We start from the raw sequence: 11,604 nt of genomic DNA, 5'->3' as shown, positions 1-11,604 counted from the left end.
TAAATAACATGTTATTTCTGTTAAAGACACAGTGATTGGAGGAGCTGAGACTCGCACACTTGCTTTTCTGGGTTGAAAGCCTGTTTCCTAGGCTTTATTGTGCTATCAACAGCTGTTTCTTCTCTTCATCCTTTACCCCACACCCTCTCCCAAATCCCTGAAATTCAAATCTTTGCCCCCTGCGTGATTTCCATTTTAGCATGGAAGTTTCTAACAGTTTCCATTTAGCATGGAAGTGCTCTGGGAATGCATTTACCTTGGACATTAGAGGTGGAGTTGCACTATGGCGCTGTCTCTGTGTTGAGGGTTTGCAGTACGTACAAAGGAAAAGATGCCTTGGTCAGTTGGATTGTCAGATCCTGGAACGATTATTAGAGAAAAACAAGGAAGACACGAATCCATTCAATGTATTCCATAGAAAGTTATTGTTGGTGAGTCTGTAGCTCTCTGAAAAGAGAGAATTCCACTTGAAAATAAAAACATCACATCTTCTTCATTCTTACATTCAAGTTTACATTCAAGTTTCAAAACACTTTTTTTTTTAAATGGAGAATCTCTCTAAATATCAAAGTGGCCCAGGATCAATAGCTCTGATGGCAACTCAGTGTTCTATTTATTCTCAGCAAGGGAATAAAAAAATTTAAGTTAATCCCCCAGCCCCTCCTTCCAGCCCCCCCCCCCTTTTTCCTCCTTGTCCAGCCCTATCATCTGAGTGTACTTTGCCTTACCTGCATGAAGCATGAGACTTTCCCGCAGCCATGGTGAAGTGTTCACTTAGCAAAAGCTCTGTGGATTGGCAAAGTTGTTCTTTTCTCTTTGTCCATGTTTCTCTAAGTGAGAGGTGAGGCATACAGAGACAGAAACTTCCCCCTCAGAGATTGTTTTCTGTACCTCTGGGCAGGTGTGATTCTGCCTTGGGGTCCCCCCAGCATGCCACAAAGTCCTGTGTGTGAACTGCTATCCTGGGAACCCTCACCCTCACCCTCATAGCAGCAGGAGTTGGCTTGGTGAGTCCTGAAGTGTTTTGGAAGGAGAGATCCTGACAGCTGTTGGCAGTGACTGATATAAAGAAAATGGAATAGAGATGAAATTCATCAAGTTTAATTTTATTCCAGACTTTAGATGGAATTCCACTACTAAATTCCAAAGGTTAGAAGGCCAGAACTAGTTCCCAGGCCTGCTGGTCTTTGTGGGAAAAATATTAATTAGGATAGAAATGTGAAAATGACTACTTTGTTATAGTCTGACTTTAGCTAAAATATAATTAGTGATAATTAAACACTATTTCTTGAGTGTCTACTCTGTGAGGTTTACAAATGTCACTTCTCTGAATTTCTGCAGCAATTGATGAGGTAGGCAACCTTTTACTCATTTTACCTATAAAGGAACAGGCTTGGAGTGGTTGAAAAAAATTTCCAAAGTCATGTAGCAAGAACTAGGACTCAAAAGCCCGTGGATGATCTCTCAATCTGATGAACTGTCTGTCATGTTAGTCAGGGTTATCTGTAGAAACAGAACCAATAGAGAAGAGATATACGCAGAGTGGGGCAAAGTAAGTTTACAGTTGTGAGTATGCGAAACACAGTTTATTCTTGTATTAGATATTTTCCATACGACTGTGAACCAACTTTTGCCCACCTTGTGTATATAGTATAATTCATTTCCTTATCAGGCACGATGCTCTCTGGCCTAGAGTAAGAAATGAATTCTTTTTTTTTTTTTTTTTTTCATTTTTCTGAAGCTGGAAACAGGGAGAGACAGTCAGACAGACTCCCGCATGCGCCCGACCGGGATCCACCCGGCACGCCCACCATGGGGCGACGCTCTGCCCACCAGGGGGCGATGCTCTGCCCATCCTGGGCGTCGCCATGTTGCGACCAGAGCCACTCTAGCGCCTGGGGCAGAGGCCACAGAGCCATCCCCAGCGCCCGGGCCATGTTTGCTCCAGTGGAGCCTCGGCTGCGGGAGGGGAAGAGAGAGACAGAGAGGAAAGCGCGGCGGAGGGGTGGAGAAGCAAATGGGCGCTTCTCCTGTGTGCCCTGGCCGGGAATCGAACCCAGGTAAGAAATGAATTCTTTAATGAGTTTCATTTCATGGGTCCCCTCACACAGCAAGCAGATCTTCAGGAAAGGTACATCTCCTCCATTCAATACCCCAGAGAGTAAAATAGTCTAATGTACATGACATTTTCCAGAGAGTCATGCCTCATAAATCTATGGATTATAAATTTGCTTGCCATAAGCAGTCCTAATCCAGGGATATTCTACTTAAAGCATTCCATAGATAAGACTCTCCAGGTAATAAGTATTATCAAGTATTACTAGTCTATTACCCAGAGCTTTAGTTATGCTTATAAAGAGATTTGATGGGATGATCTGATTAGGTTTCTTTTCCTTGGGTTCATCCTCCCCAGTAATGAGGAGAGAATTGGATCACAGGTATATATACATATGTATACACACACACACACACACACACACACACACACACACACACACACACCTTCATATATAGTATAATTAATATTTACTGAATATTTTCCTGAATAGGATTATACACTGAAACAGCTAGCTGTAAATACTTGGAAAAATAATGCAACCTATGTATTGCCCTCTACTTTCCTCCTCTATGGAAATACATCCATCTACCCTTTCTCAAAACAGACATCTCATAATTTCCATTCAATTAAGGCATTGGCTGAAAGTCCAGGATTTTGTAATCATGTTTCATCAGTTCCAGATGTGATTCTTGATTGGGAAAACTGTAAATAAAAACAAACACTAGCCTGGCCTGTGGTGGTACAGTAGATAGAACATTGACCTGGGACACTGAGGTCACCAGTTCAAAACCCTGGGTTTGCCCAGTCAAGGCACATATGACAAGCAAGCAAAGAACAACTAAAGTGAAGCAACTGTTAGTTGATATTTCTTGCTCCCTCCCAGACCCTAATCTCCTCTCTCTGTAAAAATCAATAAATAAAATCTTTGAAAAAAAAACCCCACTAAGCAAGAAACAAAACAACCCCAAACTACCACCGCCACATGATGACTCATTTGTTTACCCTCACACCTGCAGCATATTTTGATAAAAAAGGAATAGGAGAACTTCAATAGACATTCTCATTTGGAAACAGAAAAAAATGGGTGGCACACAGCAGTTCTAAAATATGACCAAATACACATTTTGAGGACCTACCTCATTCCCTGGGGGTAGGAAATGTTGCTTGTGTCTTCTCTCCCTCCTCCCACCCCCCCTTTTTTTCTGACCAGTCATGCTAAACATTTATCAATCTTATTAAACTTATCTAAGAGGCAGCTTTTGGATTCATTGATTTTCTCTATTGTTTATTCATTTCTATTTCATTGATTTCCACACTAGTATTTACTTTGCTTAATTTGCTCTGTAGTTTCCTGTGATTGAAGTTTGGATAATTGGTTTTAGACTAGTTATCTTTTCTAATATGAGGACTAGTTATCTTTTCTAATATGAGGATCTCATGCTATACATTTCTCTCCAAGAACTGTTTTAGCTACATTCCTAAAATTTTTATTTTTTATTTTTTTTATTTTCTTTTTTTCTGAAGCTGGAAACAGGGAGAGACAGTCAGACAGACTCCCGCATGCACCCGACCGGGATCCACCCGGCACGCCCACCAGGGGCGACACTCTGCCCACCAGGGGGCAGTGCTCTGCCCATCCTGGGCATCGCCATGTTGCGACCAGAGCCACTCTAGCACCTGAGGCAGAGGCCACAGAGCCATCCCCAGCGCCCAGGCCATCTTTGCTCCAATGGAGCCTTGGCTGCGGGAGGGGAAGAGAGACAGAGAAGAAGGTGCGGCGGAGGGGTGGAGAAGCAAATGGGCGCTTCTCCTGTGTGCCCTGGCCGGGAATCGAACCTGGGTCCTCCGCAAGCTAGGCTGACGCTCTACCACTGAGCCAACCGGCCAGGGCCCTCATTCCTAAAATTTTGATACCTTGTGTTTTAATTTTCATTCAGTTCTAAGTATTTCCTAAGTTTTCTTGTGATTTCTTCTTTTACTCATTGGAAAATCAATTTCCAAATATTTCTGATTTTTCCATGTATCTACTTTTCCATAAGTTCTAGTTCAGAGCCAGATAATGGACTCTGAATGATTTCAATCCTTCAATATTTCTGAGATTTGTTTATGGCCCAACATAGTCTTTCATGGTGACTATCACTGTGTATTGAGACAAATGTGTATCTTGCTATTCTTGGGTTGAATTTCTATAAATGTCAATTAGTTTAAATTGTCTCGTAGTGTTATTAAAGTCATCTGTATACCTACGGATTTTTTGTTCATGTTTTATGAATCACAGAGAGAGCAGTACTGACCCAGCAATAATTATTGGTCTATATTTCTTTATAGTTCTCTAAGTGGTTTTTTTTTTTATTAGGTCTCTAATTTTTTTTGATATGTTATAAATGCAATATTTGGTAAATTAAAAACTTGTGTGGATTCAGAATAGTTATGTTTTATTTTCATTATTGTGAAATATCCCTCTTTATGTCCTGCTTGTTCTGGGGTCAGCTTTGTCTGGTACTAATATAGACAAACTGGCTTCCTTTTATTAGTGCTTGCATGGAATATATTTTTCAACCTTTTACCGTTAAGCTACCTATGTCCTTATATTTAGAGTGGATCTCTTATATACAGCAATATAGCTGGGTCTTGATTTCCTTAGGTCATTTACTGATATGGTTGGGCCTAAATCTATTATCTTGCTATTTGTTTTCATTTGCCCTGCCGTTCTCTGTTTCATGTGACCTATTTTCCCATCTTTGATGGATTAACTGAATATTTTCTTGTGCTTCCATTTTATCTCCACTATTGGCTTATTGGGTATTCCTCTTTGTTTTAATTTTTAGCAATTGCTTGAGGATTTACAGTGTGCATCTTTGATTCATTAAAATCTACCTTCAAATAATATTGTCAGTTTATGTGCAGAATCTTAAAACAGGATATTTCTATTTTTTTTTATAATTTATTATCACTAGTTCTACTTTAAATACCTAATTATCTTGTGAAGAGTTTTCAAGTGAGAAAAAATAGTCTTCTTGATATCTATGGAGATAGTTGTTTGTTTCTGTGGCATTGTAATTGCATTGTCCATCGGTGTGGGGATTTTTCTCTCTCCAGATTTTGTTGTTGTTAATGCGTGTTTGTTTTGGAGATATTCAAAAGCTTAGCCACACTGTCATCTTTCCCTCTGTCCCCAGATCCTTTTTAAACCTATTTATATGGCAACCTATGCCATCTCTTAGGGGTGATGAGTTAGTGTGATGTACCCTTGGCTGAAGTAATATTTCCTTTTATTTTCTCTAATAAAAATGCTAATGTTTAACAATGTGAGTGCAGTTGTGATCTGGGACAAATGAGTATTTTAAACTTAGACACCAGTTTGTAAAATAAGAATCTGAAGATCAGTCCTTGTTGACAAAACTATTCGAGCAACACCACAAACATTATTTAATATTCAACCTTGATGATGTGGCCTCGTTTGGAAGCGGCATTTATTTACTGCGACACACAAATTTCTCACGTATCCAGAGGACATCACTCTGGCAACCTCATCTCTTTGGAATGCTGGAGAAAATAATAAAGCAAAACAAATGGCTTCTAAACAGCTGAGCTAGACACAGCGATGTCATTAAAAATAAATTTTATGTATTTTACTAAAAGGAGAACCCATGACTCAGAAGGTGCTTGCTTCCATTAAAAAAATAATTTTAACCAGCTTGGCTAATTGGTTTCCTTGCCTTCAGCAGGAGGGAGGTGGGGGGGAGATAGGGATGGTGAGGAGAGGAATGGAGAAGAAGCACACACATCATAGAGAGTAAGAAATAATAACCAACACTTGTGTATTCCTTTAGGGCAGTTAACATTGTCCTGTTTATCTTTGTATTCTCTGCATAGTCCCTGACACACGATATTCAATAAACACTGCCTAAACAGACCAACAAACATGAGAGTAAGAGGCTGGGGGGGGGCATAGGGGAACTGCATGATGCTGAAAGAATGCAAAAAGGGCAGCAGTTAGAGGCTACACTGTGCTCAGGCAAGGATTCTTTATGCTACATAGTACTGTGCACTGAGAATTTCTATTTAGGGAACATAGGAGCCAGCGTGGAGCAATAGCTCATGTTGATATCAGTGACATGTCATTTAGAAAGGTTACATTTTAGACCCCATGCATTTATTTCCTTAAAAAAGACTTCCATTGAAATGCTGCTCCTCTAACCCCCAACCCCCCAAACCTCCAACCCCCTTTGCCCACCCAGTCAAGTCTTTATTCCTGTCTTGGGCTGGCTACCTAACGGTTTCATCTCTTCACATTTAGAAGCTGCATTTGTGTAACAAATGGCTTATTACTTGATGACGTTGCTAATATGATCTGTTTCTGTACACAGAGCAGATCTGTTAAAAGGTAATTCTCTGTTCAAGAAGTTTGTGGAGAAGAAATGCTCACAGTGATATATACATACCCATGGCTTAAATCTGAAAAACTCTATTAACCTTTAGTAAGTATATTCACTCTGTATGGAAGGACATTTCTGCTCTTTTTTTTGACAGTCTTATTTATTTGCTCTTGAGATGCTAGTGCCATGCAGACCTTTAAACTTCGGAGTGCTAATCATGATGACAATGGCAGGGGGCTCACACTGCGTGGTGATGTGTATGTGTGCGTCTATGTGATGCAGGAATTTTGCAAAGAGCTTCCATGAATTAATTTATTACGTAATCCCACCACACTTTAGGAGGTAGAAACTAATATTACCAAATCTTCCAAGTGGAGAACTGAGACTTGGAGAGGCGATTTACAAAGTCCAAGTTGACAAATTCAGTAAATGGCAGAGCTAGAATTTCAGTCTTGGTGATCTGACCCCAAATCTTGTCCTCTTAACATTTATGATATGTGCTTCCTCTTTCTCCCATTATACTTGGGAATAAAGTAGTAAAAACAGCACAATGTTTGTTTTTATCACACTGAATAAAATACTGCTTTACTTTGCTGTCAATGGCAGAAATCAATTAAACCTATCTATCCTTAGCTTGAGAGGAGAGCAGGGAAATACATATTTCTCTAGACATAGTTAATGTGATAATTGTCGGTAGTCTCTCTCTCTCCTCTCTCTTTCTCTCACTCCCTTGCTTCCTTGAATTTGATTGACGTTCATAGCAAAATCAGAAAATTTCTAAAGCATTATCTTCCATCTTGTCCCACCCCAATTTTCTGGCTGTTCTAAATTATTTGGGTAATTTTTATCATTTCCTGATTTCACTTTTCCTTTGGAGCACCTTGTTTGTTGTAGTCATCATTTCTTTTCTCCACCTAGTTGAATTTTGTTCACATCAGAAGCTGTCAATAACATTCTTGAAACACCATTTTGGAACTATTTTCACTCAAAAGGCCCCCCAAATTAAGATTTTTAAAAATTTATTTATTTTAGAGAAGAGAGAGAGAGAGAGAGAGAGAAGAGGGGAGGAGCAGAAGCATCAACTCCCATATATACCCTTGACCAGGGAAGCCCAGGGTTTCAAATCGGCAACCTCAGCATTCTATGTCAACGCTTCATCAAAATTAAAGAAAAAAGAAAGCCCTGTTGTTTGTCATGGTTCTTATGTAGAAACTGACAGGAAGAAGCCCAGTTTAATTATCTTGGTGTCCAGATATAGAATGAAACATGTCACCAATTTCTTTTTCTAAACAAAGCAAACTGAGCTGTACACATGCCAGAGGGTCTGGGGACATAGGGACACTTTGTATATGACTTTAATAATAAAACATGTTTTTCTTTTAAAATCTTCCATGAGCGAGTTGGGAGTCAGAGAGTTGAGGAAGAGCAAAAGATGACTTCATTGGGGAATAAAGAAAAATAAGGGAGCGAGAGGGAGAGGCGCTGATAAGATAAAATGCGTTTAGGCTGTCTATCAGATGTCAGAAGCCATGCCCTGCTGTTCTTAAATTGCCTTTTTATGTGGCTGTTCTGGAAGGTGATCTCAGAGTGCAACTTACAGTGTTCTTTTGGGAAAGAGAAAAGCAGGAATAAATGCAGTAGTCAGAGCAGCTGCCCATGATTTCTCCCAATTCACAGTTTATCAAGATTATTGACGTAGACATTTTAGACAAAAAAATGAGAGTAACTTGATTTTCTGACTATCCTGCTGCTCTCTGCTCCATCCCCCTCTTGCTTCTTGCTAGCCTCATCGTCTCTTCTTGAGGCTATACATCTGAGTATTGTTAGGAATGCCGATATCTGCTCTCCCCTCCCCACCTTGAACTTAATAGTTATACCTTAAGAAATTATTTTTTTTGCCCTCTTTCTTTGGCTGAAGTAATTCCAGTCATTGCTTGAGCTTATTAATTTCTTTCCTCTCATACTTGATAAGGACATTTTACAGGGCAATCATGGCTTCGAGTGAGGAATGAAATATAAAGTCAGAACTCTGCTTTTTGAGCAGTTAATCAGAGCAGGAGCAATCCGAAGTTATTCTCTGAATGGAATTTCCACATCTGATTGCTTCCCCTCTTCAACTCCGCTGTCAAATGCCTCTGGGTGCCTCAAATGGCTCAGTAATGATGGCACCTGGGTTGAGGACCTGGTCGTGGTCCTATTTTGGTGGTTAGCTTTATAGTTTTCCCCCAGACTCAAACTGCCTGAATACAGGTGCTGCAGTCTGAAGAAGCTAAATGCTCCGGTTATTCTATGTAGAAACACCTGAGATCTAAATGCTTGTTGACAGCAGGTCTTAACTCTCTCACCTCCTTATGCTTCCCTTGTGGTCTTACCTTGACCCAACAGGGGCTTAAAAACCTGAGATCTCCTTTGTTTATTGATCTAAAGAGAAGATGACCTTGTTAGAAAAGTACTGGTCTTTTGCAAGCAGTGTAGACTTAGAAGAAATTGCAGGCGCTCAACTCTAATCTTATTCTGAGATCATGTTGGCAGGAAGATCTATTCATTTGCTTACCTGGGACTTGACATCAAATTCTCCACCAGGAGGACCTCAACTCCCAATGGAAAGGGTAAAAAAAGTGATGAATGAATCTTTTGCAGGCTGTAAGAATGTGCCTGATGCTGGATTTCTCCTTTATTTTCTAAAGCCCTTTTGTATTTTTTTTTTTTTTTTTTTTAGTCCACTTCTCCGAACTAAACCGGGTAAAGAAGAAGATGATTAAGTCTCAGAAGAGGCATGAAATAGCCTGAAGCTAAAGAAGGAATAGTTTAGGGTGGACATTTTGAAGGATGAAGAGTAAGAGCGATTAGGCAGTAGAATAGAAATCTCATCACTGTGGAGCCCAGAAAAGGTTAGATAAGATATTAACATTAATGAGGTAGAGCAAAGCCCTGGAGAATAAAGGAGGCTCAGCTAAGAGGAGGAGAGGAAGTCCTACCAGCTTGCTGACAGTAAGTGCTTTCCTGCCGGCTCCCCACATTGCAGTTTGCACAGGGCAATCTTCTGAGAGACAGAAGGACATCTCGATTGCAGACCTTGGCCCCCTGTTTCTATTATGAAGGTGATTTGTTGTTTATTTGACAAATGAATTTTTTAGCTCCTGCTACATGCCAGGCTCCAAGAATATAACTATTAAAGACAAGAAACAATACAATCTGGTGGAGAAGAGAGACAGAGCCCTCAGCCTTGTGGGCTGGTGGCCTGCTGTGGGAGAGAGAAGAGGAACATGGTCTGATGAGTAATCCCAGAAGCTCGCAGTGCTTGGGAAAAGGCACTGCACCAGAACACCTCTTATGGGACCCGAGTCCCTATTTGCCCGCAGCCCGCAGGTACCTTCTTCCAAGGTTGTCAGGGGCCGGTTGCAATGATGCTTTCCAGATCTGATACTGCTACCCCTCTACTGCGCGGGACCTGCCTCCTACCCGTGTGCTCTCCCACTGGTAAGACTGCTCTCCTGTCTGCACTGGAAGAAGATAGCATAGCAGGCGGGCAGTATCCTCTCCAGAACAGAAACCACTGGTTCCACAAGCTCCAGCCCCCCATTTCATTCTGCATGCTCTGGGAGAGATGAAGAGAGAACGGAGGACAATGGACTTTTTTGGGGGTGTGCCTTAGTTGGCCGATTTTCCCATAAAGTCTACCCCTTAACTCTTGCTATGTGATTTGGCTTCTGGCTTCTCCCTCCGTTGCTCTAGCTCCAGAATCACTTCGTGGAATTTGACCAGCTGATATGTGTTTGAGCCAGTGCCCGTGTTAGAAGAAAGTGATTTGAGTGCCGCCTTTACGTGGGGCTTGCGCTGCTGTGGTCTCAGACTCGAGACAGGCTCACTCATGTGTTACTGTCTGGCCCAGGGTTGCACTTAAATTCGCCTTACTCACGAGTGCAAGTGCGATGTGTTACAGAAGGGGATGCACAGGGAACTGGGGCGGCATGTAAGAAGGGGTCATAACCTGTGGGATCTCAGAGGAAAAGGCACTGAGGCTCAGACATGAAGGATGAGGAGTTAACTAGGTGAAGAGATGCAGACGGGCTGGGCACAAGGACGCAAGTGTTTCAGATAAAGGGGTCAATGGGAGAAGTCCTGAAAAGAAAGGTTTGGTGTGTTCCAGGGGTGGAAAGTTCAGCATGTCTGGAGTGATGAGGCCAAGGGAGCTGCAGTTTGAGGAGTTTTGCTCGGATTGGTGATGAATTGCCCCAGCGTCCTGTGCACTATCTTTCTTGCTTCCTCCAAGTGGTCAACATCTGGGGGATCTCAGACTGGAGTTAAAGACAGAACGTGTGTATAGCGTAGAGATGGAGTGAAAGTGAAGGAGGCAGAAACTTTATTTCTCCATTCTCCTCTCTGCCTTACTGATTCATTTAATAATTGCTAAATAACTGGGGGGGGGAATATTCATTAATTACTTTCTATTTCCTGTTTATCTTCTTTACATTTTTTCCTCTTTTCTCTTTTCCTTTCTTAAGAACTTAGATGTAATGACTCTCAGAATAATTCACTGCACTTAATTTTGTCTTCAGAGGTTTGGGAATCTAAGGAAGAGCCTAGGTCCTTAGAGAAACTCTAGTTCATAGAGTTGGAAAATAATACTTCTAAGGACAAACAGAGAGTAAGAGGCTTACTTGCCCTGTTGAAAATTAGGGAAGAATTTTCCTTCCCTATCCTTATTGTCAGAATATTTACCTTAGACATCTTATAAGTACTTTCTCTGTCTCTTCCAAAGGCATCCTTTTAGAAACTAAGTAAGACTTTCTTCAGTTTCTGTCTCAGGAATGTCTTTCTCAAGAATCTGGGAGCCATCTCTTTGAGATGTAAACATCCAGGGAGATGGTACCCCTTTCTCCCAGTTTCTCTGAGAGGAGAGGTGACCAACTTTGATGGGTGCTTTGTTCCAGTTTGCATGAAGACCCCCTTTTGGAAGCAGTTACTTAGCTAATGTAGATGATCACCCCCCTTACCAGGTAAAGTTAGTCCTCTTACTTTAAGACTAGTTAGGGTTAATCTTGAAAGCATGTATGGAATGGGTTGTATAGGTTTGCCTGTATAAAAAGGGTGGGATTCCTTTCTGTCTTTGCAATCTCTTAGTGAGTTGCCTGCTATGTGCATCACATTTTGAATAATGCTTAT

This window comes from Saccopteryx leptura, chromosome 6 (assembly GCF_036850995.1).
Source record: "Saccopteryx leptura isolate mSacLep1 chromosome 6, mSacLep1_pri_phased_curated, whole genome shotgun sequence".
NCBI lineage: Eukaryota > Metazoa > Chordata > Mammalia > Chiroptera > Emballonuridae > Saccopteryx > Saccopteryx leptura.
This window is presented reverse-complemented; position numbering follows the sequence as displayed.